Source organism: Hypanus sabinus, chromosome 7 (assembly GCF_030144855.1).
Source record: "Hypanus sabinus isolate sHypSab1 chromosome 7, sHypSab1.hap1, whole genome shotgun sequence".
Classification (NCBI taxonomy): domain Eukaryota; kingdom Metazoa; phylum Chordata; class Chondrichthyes; order Myliobatiformes; family Dasyatidae; genus Hypanus; species Hypanus sabinus.
Window position 1 is genome coordinate 7,200,000 of NC_082712.1, and position 12,438 is coordinate 7,212,437.

The 12,438-nt window shown below is 41.5% G+C and overlaps 1 protein-coding gene across 2 annotated transcripts in view; it reads right to left on the minus strand.

The window, feature by feature from the left end:
• Nucleotides 1-12,438, minus strand: part of rgs12b (regulator of G protein signaling 12b) — a 195,934-nt gene that overhangs the window by 116,733 nt on the left and 66,763 nt on the right. The window lies entirely within an intron of this gene.

Sequence of the window (12,438 nt, forward strand, 5' to 3'; positions counted from 1 at the left end):
AAATTCAATGTGGCAGAACTGACCCAAGGTTTGATCGATATAAGCGCTGGGCCAAATCGAGGCAATGGGGTCCAGGCCCCAGAGCTTACCGAAGTGACTGAACCCAATGATTGGACGATGATTTAGGTGCCAGGCCAAACTGAAAAGGTCAGGGTGTCAAGGTTCAGGGCAAGGGTAAGGCCACTTCAACTCACTGCTCAGCTCTGCACTAAACTAAGGACTTTCTTTGTGGACTTCAGTTCAAAATGCTATGTGTTTGCATGATATGTTTTCTCTGAGCATTGGGTGCTTGACAGTATTTTTTTCAGAAGGTTCTTTTGTGTTTTTTTGTTCATGGCTACCTGTTAGGAGACAAACCTCAAGGTTGTATAATGTATACATATTTTAATAACAAATGTACTTTGGACTTTGAAGTACTCAGTAAATGATAAAGATTGCAGAAAAATTCTGCCACATTAAATGACTCTCTTAGATTTGCAAAAAAAAGATATTAACATTGTTCTGTTTCTCACTGGGCAAATATAACCAAAAGAGATGGGCTAAAAGAGTCAGTGTGGACATAGGCCAAAGGATTTGTTTCTGTGTTGTACAAAACTGACTAGAACATTACTAAGTTGGGAGGATATGATGACAAATCAGAAATTATGTCATTGAGCAAGCTACTTAAAAGGCTCTATAGAGAATATTTTGTTTGTTATATCTTTGATCATTCTTCTTTAAAAAGTGTTTACACAGTACTATTGAAGTGGATCATTAATGATCCTACTGCGTAGCCGACCAGGCACAAGGATTTGAATGGCTTACTCCTGATACTTATATTCTATTTTAGGTTTTGGAATTCTGTACGATCAACCGCATATGTTTCAAAACATTAAATGAAACTCCTATCAATCAGTGTTGAGTAACTTGAAGCAGGATATCTGGGTCAAATTCTAGGTGATTTGAAATTGATTTAAAAAAATGGAAAAATTTAAAAAAGTTGCTGACAATAATTTAAATGAATATGTTATCTCTTTTTAAATATGGATAGCAATCATCTTGCAAAAGAATATGCAGTAACCTGTGTTCAGTATAGCACTTAATGGGATGTCCAATGAATTTATGTCATGGGACTTCACTGCTTTCTTTGGATCATTTAAAACGTGTAATTAATCAATTTTCTGTTTCTATACATTGTTCGATGTCGCCTTTAAACATTACCATCTGTGTAAATTTTCTACATCCTTGCTGAAAATGGGACTTTAGAACATGACTTAAAGTGCAAAATTTGTTTCAACCCTGTAATAAACACAGACTCTGCAAAAATGAGTGAATAATACATCAAATGGAAACAATGTGGGAAATTAGCAAACCCAATACCATAATAAAATGAATTCATTCTAAGATCATTACTAAAAACCAGAGCAAATGGGAATTTACACAACTATGTCATGGCAGCATGACATAGTCGTGTCATGTTTAGTGCAACGCTATTACAATAGACAATAGACAATAGGTGCAGAAGTAGACCATTCGGCCCCTCGAGTCTGCACTGCCATTCTGAGATCATGGCTGATCATTCACTATCAATACCCAGTCCCTGCCTTGTCCCCATATCCCTTGATTCCCCTATCCATCAGATATCTATCTAGCTCCTTCTTGAAAGCATCCAGAGAATTGGCCTCCACCGTCTTCCGAGGCAGTGCATTCCACACCTCCACAACTCTCTGGGAGAAGAAGCTCTTCCTCAACTCTGTTTTAAATAACTGACCTCTTATTCTCAATCCATGCCCTCTGGTACTGGACTCTCCCAACATCTGGAACATATTTCCTGCCTCAATCCTATCAAATCCTTTAATTATCTTAAACGTTTCAATCAGATCCCCTCTCAATCTCCTCAATTCCAGTGTGTACAAGCCCAATCTCTCCAATCTCTCTGCGTAAGACAGCCCTGCCATCCCAGGAATCAACCTAGTGAATCTACGCTGCACTTCCTCAATTGCCAGAATGTCCTTCCTTAAACCTAGAGACCAAAACTGTACACAATATTCCAGGTGTGGTCTCACCAGGGCCCTGTACAAATGCAAAAGGACATCCTTGCTCTTGTATTCAATTCCCCTTGTAACAAAGGCCAACATTCCATTTGCCCTCTTCACTGCCTGTTGCACTTGCTCATTCACCTTCATTGACTGGTGAACTAGGACTGCTAGGTCTCTTTGCATTTCTCCCTTACCTAACTCGACACCGTTCAGACAATACTCTGCCCTCTTGTTCCTGCTTCCAAAGTGGATAACTTCACATTTATTCACATTGAATGACATCTGCCAAGTATCTGCCCACTCACCCAGCCTATCCAAGTCTCCCTGTATTCTCCTAACGTCCTCTTCGCATGTCACACTGCCACCCAGTTTACTATCGACAGCAAACTTGCTGATACAGTTTTCAATGCCCTCATCTAAATCGTTGACATAAATCGTAAAGAGCTGTGGTCCCAATACAGAGCCCTGTGGTACCCCACTAGTCACCTCCAGCCAGTCTGAGAAACACCCATTCACTGCTACCCTTTGCTTTCTATCTGCCAACCAGTTTTCTATCCATGTTGAAACCCTGCCCCCAATGCCATGAGCTCTGATTTTACTCACCAATCTCCTATGTGGCACCTTATCGAATGCCTTCTGAAAATCTAGGTACACAACATCTACTGGCTTACCCTCGTCTAACATCCTTGTTACACCCTCAAAAAACTCCAACAGATTAGTCAAGCATGATTTGCCCTTGGTAAATCCATGCTGGCTCGGCCTAATCCTATTTCTGCCATCTAGATGTGCCACTATTTCGTCCTTAATAATGGACTCAAGCATCTTCCCCACGACTGACGTTAGGCTAACAGGGCGATAGTTCTCCGTTTTCTCCTTCCCTCCCTTCTTGAAAAGTGGGACAACATTAGCCACTCTCCAATCTTCAGGAACTGATCCTGAATCTAAGGAACATTGGAAATGATTACCAATGCATCCGCAATTTCCTGAGCCACCTCTTTTAGAACCCTCGGATGCAGACCATCTGGACCCGGGGATTTATTAGCCTTCAGTCCTACCAGTCTACTCATCAAAGTTTCTTTCCTAATGTCAATCTGTCTCAATTCCTCTGATATCTTATGACCCTGGCCCATCCATACATCTGGGAGATTGCTTGTGTCCTCCCTGGTGAAGACAGATCTAAAGTATGCATTAAATTCTGTTGCCATTTCCCTGTTTCCCATAACAATTTCTCCCAATTCATTCTTCAAGGGGCCAACATTGTTCTTAACCATCTTCTTTCTCTTCACATAGCTAAAAAAGCTTTTGCTATCCCCTTTTATATTCCTGGCTAGACTGAGCTCATACCTGATTTTTTCTCTCCGTATTGCTTTTTTAGTTAAAATCTGCTGTTCCTTAAAACTTTCCCAATCATCTGTATTCCCACTCATCTTAGCCCTGTCATACTTCTTTTTCTTTAATGCTATACAATCTCTGACTTCCTTTGTCAACCACTGTGGCCCCTTCCCCCTCTTTGAATCCTTCCTTCTCATTGGAATGAACTGCATTTGCATCTTTTGTATTATGCCCAAGAATATCTGCCGCTGCTGATCCACTGTCTTTCCTGCCAGGGCATCCGCCCATTTAACTTTGGCCAGCTCTTCCCTCATGGCTCCGTAGTCTCCTCTATTTAATTGCAACACTGACACCTCTGATCTGCCCCTATCCCTCTCAAATTGTAGATATAAACTTATCATGTTATGATCACTACTTCCTAATGGCTCCTTTACTTCAAGATCACTTACCAATTCCTGTTCATTACACATCACCAAGTCCAAAATAGCCTCGTTCCTGGTTGGCTCAAGCACAAGCTGTTCCAAATATACATCCCTTAGACCAGGGGTCAGCAACCTTTACCACTGAAAGAGCCACTTGGACCCGTTTCCAAAAGAAAAGAAAACACTGGGAGCCGCAAAACCCGTTTGACATTTAAAATGAAATAACACTGCATACAACGTTTTGTTTTGCCTTTATGCTATGTATAAATAAACTATAATGTGTTGCATTTATGAAATTGATGAACTCCTGCAGAGAAAACGAAATTACATTTCTGCATGCAACAAAAACATTTTGAACTCCGAAAAAAAGACGTTGGGTTGAAGGTTACTTTTAAGTAAAATACTCAACGTCTATTTGAGTCCTTCTTGTATTTATGAAAAACGCCAAACTTAAATTTGCCGCCAGCAGCAAACCAAAAATAACGTCAGCCAGCTGTCAACCTGAAAAATAAAAGGACTATTTCACTGAACAATGAAAACATATGAATATACGTAAAATAATACGCAATTAAAATATTTATCATACTTCTTCAGGTTGACTCACACCTGACAATGCAGTCGTATTCAGTAGGGATGGATCGATGCTTAGGGGAGTGACCGGGAAGGATAATGTGTTTTTTTCCTCTCTGAACTCACAGAAGCGTTTCCCAAACGATGTTTGCATTGCGATGATTGCAGAATGTAAATACTCCGAATTTATCATGTCGTGACATTGTTTGAACTCTCTCAAATTGGGGAAGTGAGACAATGTGCCTTTCTGTAAATCTCTGGCAAGCAACGTCAACTTGCGCTCGAATGCAAAACATCCTCCAACATGTGCAGGGCTGTACGTCCTTACCCCGTTGAAGAGCTGTGTTCAGCGTGTTCAGGTGCGCTGTCATGTCTACCATGAAGTGTAGCTTTTCCAGCCACTCTGGCTGTTCCAGCTCAGGAAAGTTGAGCCCTTTGCTGCCCAGGAAAGTTTTCACTTCTTCCAGATGCGCGACAAAGCGTTTCAGCACCTCCCCTCTGGACAGCCAGCGATAAAAACACGTTGTTGCGGTTGCCATACGCAGTCAGTAAACTGCAGTCAAAGATAGCTTTATTCGAACTAAACAGCCTTGCTTTTAAGCCTCCCTCAACCCGCCCCCCATGGGCGCGGATGCTGCAAAAGACACGTACTCACAAACCCCCGTAGGCTATCTCCCTTAGCCTGAACGCTGGCTAATTGTGAGCCGGTTCGGATGTGTCAGGAAATGGGTCGCCACAACGTCTTATTTAGATTGTACAAGATCACCATAATCTTCAAATTTAGATTTACATTTCAAAAACTAACAAACTAACATAAAATACATATTAATTAAATACTGACCATGTAGCGGTGTGCTACACGCAGCGCTAAAATTACGACACGGAGTCGGTAACTGCAGTCGAAGGAAAAAAACTTTATTCGAAATCTTCAGCCTCACTTTTAAGCCTCCCTCAACCTGCCCCCCCCCCCCCCCATGGCGCAGAGGCTCCAAAGCTCTGTGCTCGCAAACCCCCGTAGGCTATCTTATTGTGAGTCGGTTCGGATGTGCCAGGAAAAGGGTCGCCACAACCAATTATTTCCCAAAGCAACAGGGAGCCGCAGCACAGACGTAAAAGAGCCACATGTGGCTCCGGAGCCGCGGGTTGCCGACCCCCGCCTTAGACACTCCACAAACTCCCAATCCTGGGGTCCAGCACCTACCTGATTCTCCCAGTCCACCTGCATGTTGAAATCTCCCATAACGACTACATTACCTTTAGCACATGCCAATGTTAACTCCCTAATCAACTTGTACCCAATATCCACGCTACTGTTTGGAGGCCTGTACACAACACCCATCAGGGTCTTTTTACTCTTACTGTTCCTCAGCTCAATCCACACAGACTCTACTTCCCCTGTTCCCAAGTCACCTCTTGCTAAGGACTGAATCTCATTCCTCACCAACAGGGCCACCCCACCCCCTCTTCCCATATTTCTGTCTCTACGATAGCACGTATACCCTGGTACACTCAATTCCCAGGCCTGATCCCCTTGCAGCCATGTCTCCGTTATCCCAACAATATCGTAGTTCCCCATTTTCATCTGAGCTTCAAGCTCATCTGTCTTATTTCAGACACTATGCGCATTCAAGTATAGAATTCTGAGCCTATTCCTCCTCTCTTTGCTTAAAACACTGTCTACTGTACCTAACCCAACTCCTTGAACTTCCATCGGGCTAACTGCTAATCGGCTAATTTTGATGACCTTCTCAAGATCACCCAAACCTTCTAGACATTTAACCCCATGCTCCTTCTGACCAACCCTCTGGATCTGGATCCCTGCCCCCTGCACATTTAGTTTAAACCCCCCCGAGCAGCACTGGCAAACACTCCTGCAAGAATGTTAGTACCCCTCCAGTTCAGATGTAGACCATCCCTTCGAAACAGATCCCAATGTCCCTGGAACAAAGACCAATTATCCAAAAACCTGAACCCTTCCTTCCTGCACCATGCTCTCAGCCTCGTATTAATGTGCATAATCATTCTATTCTTCGCCTCACTCGCACGTGGCACAGGTAGCAATCCCGAGATTGTCACCCTGGAGGTCCTGCCTTTCAGCTTCACTCCTAACTCCCTGAACTCTCTAAGCAGGACCCCCTCACTCATCTTACCTACATCGTTGGTCCCTACATGGACCACTACATCTGGGTTCATGCCCTCGTTCTCAAGAATAGCCTGCACCCGATCTGAGATGTCCCGGACCCTGGCACCAGGGAGGCAACATACCATCCGAGACTCCCGATCTGCCCCACAAAATCTCCTATCTGCCCCCCGACTGTAGAATCCCCTAAAACTATCGCTCTCTTCTCTTCCCTCCTCCCCTTTCTAGTTGAGGGTTCAACCTCTGTGCCAGAGGCAGGACCACTACAACTCATTCCTGGTAGGTCATCCCCATCAACAGTATCCAGTACGGTATACTTATTGTTAATGGGAATGGCCGCAGGGGTGCTCTGCTCTCTCTGCCTGCTCCCCCTGCCTCTCTGGACCGTCACCCATCTGCCTACTTCTTGGTTTTTTGGTGCGACTACCTCCTGATAACTCCTATCTATCTCTGCCTCCCGAATGATCCGTAGTTCATCCAGCTCCAGCTCCAACTCCCTAACTCGGGCTGATAGGAGCTGCAGCTGGACGCACCTCTTGCAGGTGTGGTCATCAGGGACAACTGTGTTGACCCTGACTTCCCACATACTGCATACGGAGCACACCACTGCTCTGACTGTCTCCCCCATACCTGAACTGAATTAATAGAATAAGTCTAAAAAGCACCTAGCGACTTTACCTTCTTCCCCTCAGCGAGTAATCACACAGGCTTACCGAAGTCCCCTTACGCCGAAGCCCACTTAGCCAAAGCCCAGGACTCTGCTTCCACGGACTCCGCCGCCCGCTCTGAAAAGAAGTCCTGCCTTTTAAAGTGCGCGCTCGACGCTGACGTCACTCGCGCCTGCGCAGTTCCCCCTCCTCCACAGGTATTGCCCAGGTAGGCTTAAATCCTACCTACACGGTCGAATTCTCTGAGCTCCCAGCTGAATCACAAGCTGTAACTTGTTCCCGATTACAGCTTGGGACGTCAGAGTTTAGAGTCAATTTCAGTGCCATCTGTAATGAGTTTGTATGTTCTCCTCATAATTGCATGGGTTTCCTCCAAGTGATCCAATTTCTTCACGCAATCCAACGACTTACTGGTTAGTAGGTTAATTGTCCTGTGATTAGGCTCGTGCTAAATAGGTGGGTTGCTGAGCAGCACAACTTGTTGAGCCAGAAGGGCCTGATCCATCTCTAATAGTCAAATTTTGAAAGAAAAGCAGCTAAATAAACAAGAGGTAATAAATACTAGATTGAGGGTGAAAGGTGAGGGAACCACATGAAAGAAATACTCCTAAAATGGCAGATGTGTATTAAATTTTTGCTTGTATAGCCTGGTGAAGCACCAAAGATATAATCCATTTATTCACCAAAGCACAGTGTCAGCAGATTTTAAATTATTTAATAAAGGCTTCCTGTTATGTCTTTGCTTTTAAAAACATAATCTTTCCATTTATTAGAAAGTAGAAATAAAAATTTAGTCCAAGTACATGGATGGGAGGTGTATGGAGGCCTATGGTCAGGTGTGGGTCAATGGGACTGAGACTAGAGACGGACTGAAGGGCCTGTGTCTGTGCTGTACTGCTCTATGACTCTAAAAGGTAGTTAATGAACAAGCACAAGGAATGTTCAGCAGATTTGGAAGTATAAAGTTAGATTTTGAGGATCTGAAAGACACTAGAGTTGATTTATGATATGTGAAAAATTAGCCAGAACAGCAGTTAAGCACAATAATTAGTTTCAGCAGACAAGGGTTAGAAAAAGAAAAACTGTGCTCATAACTGTTACGAATTAATCCCCAATGAAAACATGTGTGTTTCATAGAATGTGTCTCAGCTATGCTGGCCCAAACTAACCCAATAATCTAGAAAACTATCTACAATCTTCACACATGAATCACAGGCCAAGAGGATGACGTGTCATGTAGAGCAAGCACCAGCAAGAAAATTACTCCTTCCAGAAAACAAGGAATAAAATTAGGAAGAAATGTGCTTTAGACTTCAAAACAGAACAAATTATAAATAGTTCACCTCTGTCATGATTTTTTTTTATCTAAGCAGCTTTTTTGACAGTTCACCGTTACACTAGGATTTTTCATCTGAAGATATTAGCCTCAAAAGATAATAACATAATGAAATGTGCACTGCAGAGATAGCTTGGCATTTTAGCTTCCTTCACATTAAGGAGAAAGCTATAAGTCTAGGGCAGCATGGACCTCAGCTTAAAAGAAGCATGTAAGTAAATAAAGATCACTTGATACAAGTATTGAAAGAAACTATTCTTGGTTATGCAGCTTGTGCTTGGTTAAAAACATAAGAACCAACACTAGCAACACCTCATATTCGGTTGGAGTAGCCTTCAACCTGATGGCATGGAAGTTAATATCACTAAATTCTGGTTATTTTCTTCTTTCCTCTTCTTTCTTTTTTCATTCCCCATTCTGGCTCCCCCCCTTACCTCTTCTCTTCTCCTCAACTGCCCATCACCTCCATCTGGTACCCCACACTTCCCTTTCTCCAATGGTCCACTGACCTTTCCCTTCAGATTCCTTCTTCAGCCCTTTACCTTTCCAACCTATCAACTCCCAGCTTCTTACTTCATCCTCCCTCCCCCAACTTCCTACCTTCCCCATTACTTGGTCTCACCTATCAACTAACAGTTTGTATTCCTCCCCCTTCCTCCACCTTCTTATTCTGGCTTCCTCCCCCCTTCCTTTCTAGTCCTGATGAAGGATCTCAGCCCAAAGCATTGACATTTATTCCTCTTCCTAGATACTGCTTGACCTGCTGAATTCCTCCAGCATTTTGTGTGTGTTGCCCCTAATTCCATCATCTAGGAAATTTCTTCTGTTTAAAAATACTATCTATATTTCATTTCCGTCTCAGCAGCATTACAATAATGATTGGACACACTATGAATTACATTGGCACTGGAACATCATAGTATTACAGCACAGGTGGAAACTCATGCCAGCTCCAAACACAACAATCCTATTAGCCCCACTTCCTCTAGAATTTCCATGTAACCTATTCTTTCCTATTTGTCCATAAACACCAACTCCCCATGACCATAACTCCTGCTACTCACCTACATTAAGGGGCTGCATACAGTGGGTAAGTGACATCTGAGCTGTTCCTGAATGACCAACCAAGAAGAATCCCACACTGTCAACTCCACAAAGTCAGGATCGAATTAGGGTCCCTGATGATATGAGCAACAGTACTCCTCCTGTATCATTGTCTCTCCTAAATCCAGAGATCATACATAGCATCCTAAAAATGCGTATTTCTTTAACTGACACACTGCAACTGCCTGTCTCTCCAACTGTCTTTTTATTATTTTAGTGAATCTACTCTATGTACTCATTCAGGCTTCAGCTTACTTCCTAAAATGTACTCTGACACAATTCTTTGGCACTCTATTCTAAGAAAGATTGGCTTTATTTGTCACACGTGCATTGAAATGTGTCACTTTTGTCAATGACCAACACAGTCTGAGGATGTGCTGGGCAGCCAGTGAGTGTCGCCATGCTTCTGGCACCAACATAGCATGTACACAATTCAGCAATCCTAACCATACGCCTTTAGAATGTGGGAGGAAACCAAAGCACCACATGGTCACGGGGAAAACAAACAAACCTCTTACAGGCAGTGGCAAGAATTGAACCACGATCTGTGATCACTGGCGCTGTAAAGCACTGCGATAACTGCTATGTTACCATGTGTTTCTTCCTTTAGCTCTTGGAATCCAGGTAAGAGCCAAACTTCAATTTTCAACATGTTTTAGGGCAACATGTTTCTGCATGTATTTCAGGTATAACACCTTTCAGAGTTGTTTTTCATGCACTAGACTAATTTTTATTCCCAAAGAGGTCAAAATGCTTCAAAAACTCAATCTGAAATACTACAGGTAGCATTATGTAGCCCTTAATTTGAAATGATTAGTCAAGTAAAAATATTGGTCTTAGAAAACCAACACTTTAGTTCTGAATGTGCAATTGTAACTCAAAATCCAATACAATCATAGATTACTTAAATTTGAATACAGAGGATGGATTAAATTTTAAGAAATGAAGGTGCTAGCTCCAGTGTATTCAATAAACAACGTGTATTTGCAATAATCTTCCACATCAGCCATAGTGCTATGGAATGGTAATGAACAGTAGGCAGACATTTCCCACAAAAGGGAGATGCAAATTAGATGTCGCCCTGGGTAAGACCTCAGTACGGTTCCCTTTGCCAATCGCAGCAGCTGTAGTAAAAAAGTTTGTACTTGCCATGTCTCAACAAGAAACATGATAGAGAAAACAATGCTCAAGTAGGGAATATGTTTACAGCCAAATAATCAATAGTGCAAAGGCTCCACACAAACCTTATTTATCAGCTGAAGTGAAAATATATCAATGGAAATTAATCCCACTGTTAGCAAACTAGACTCAACTCAGACACTAATGTCTGGACTGCTGCATCTTGTTTCAGAGCAGGAAATTCCTATTAGTAACATTTATTAACAAAATTTGCAGGTAGTTGAAATGAAGAAAAATTTAAACTTTCTGCCCACTTTTTTTTCCCTCCACTGTAATTTACAGATAGTGAACAATACAAAATTAACTATTCCAGTAGCTTTGGCAATGGTATGAGGCTAGTGTAACAAAATTTACTGCAAACAGCTGCAGCTGAAAAACAAAAACTGGTTTAACTTTAATCATAAGAATGTTCAGAAAAGTTTATACTGTTGAACTACGAAAACTTAATTTTAGTACTAACAGAGGTGAAGTTTTTGTTCCCTAGATAATCATAAAATAATGGCATTGCTACCCTCTGTTGCCTGGTTAAAATACTGCAGATCTTCAAGAATAGGCGAAGCAAGTTTGACAAAAACACATAAATGAAACATTTCTCTTTAACAAAACAGACCATGTTTACATCAGGCAGGCAGTTTGCCTTCTAACAGCCTAAAATAAATCTCACTGTGTTTTACCTTATGGCAATACGTGTAAAACTGATCAAGTTTAATCATAAACAAACACTTCCTACTTGTTTCAGAAACAACGTTAATTTTAAAACTGAAAATCTAATTCCTTGGTCATTTTCTTTCACATTATTAACAATTAAGGTGCTGACAAATATGTAAACATTCATTGTTTTTGCTTACATTACAACTTAAGCTTTCAACTTCAACCAATAAGCAGATTACTTTAGAAGGCAAAATATTTACAACGGAGGATATATTTTATGCCCAGCCCAATTCAAGCCAAGTGTTACAGCTTTTCTTACCTGACTGTTGGTGAAATTATGCTCCATAGACTGCTAAGTTTTCAAAAAATGCTGTTAGCATAGATTCCAGGACACAGAGTTTAGAAAAATACTATTTAATACTAATGTACAATCTAGCTAAAGTATTAAGTGGGAACATGTATCTGGTCGCATCATCTTTCCACTGATTCCACCTTCCTGTGTTTGTTCTCGAGCTCTGCAAACTAAGTGCTATTTCTCCATCTGCCCACTGCCTCAGCATGTTAAATGCCTTCAGGCTGTTCAACAAACTTGCATAAGCATACTCATTAAAAGGAAACCTTTTAACAGAGAAAAATATCCTGTCACTCTGGAATTTTGACTGCAATAAAATCCTGAGGAAATAAAATTAAATGCACTGTTTTTACAATATCCCATTAGAATTAATTTAGTGGATTATCAGTAAACTAAAGTGCTCTAGAATTAAATTGAAACAAATTTCAAAATTAATCACATTAATTGTGTGGTGTTCAGACAAATGATGCTGTATTTCGAAGTCCATAGGTGAGAAGCCATGTTAAACATGCATAAACACCCTTTGTAAACAGAAGCCACAATTCATGAAGCAATATTTAATGAAATGCCTAATAATGCGGATGTGAAAATCCGTTAAATGATGCATTTCATTGTCTAAAACTTAATTTCTCTAAAGTGTAATAAGCTAATGTTTCAGTAATAAGT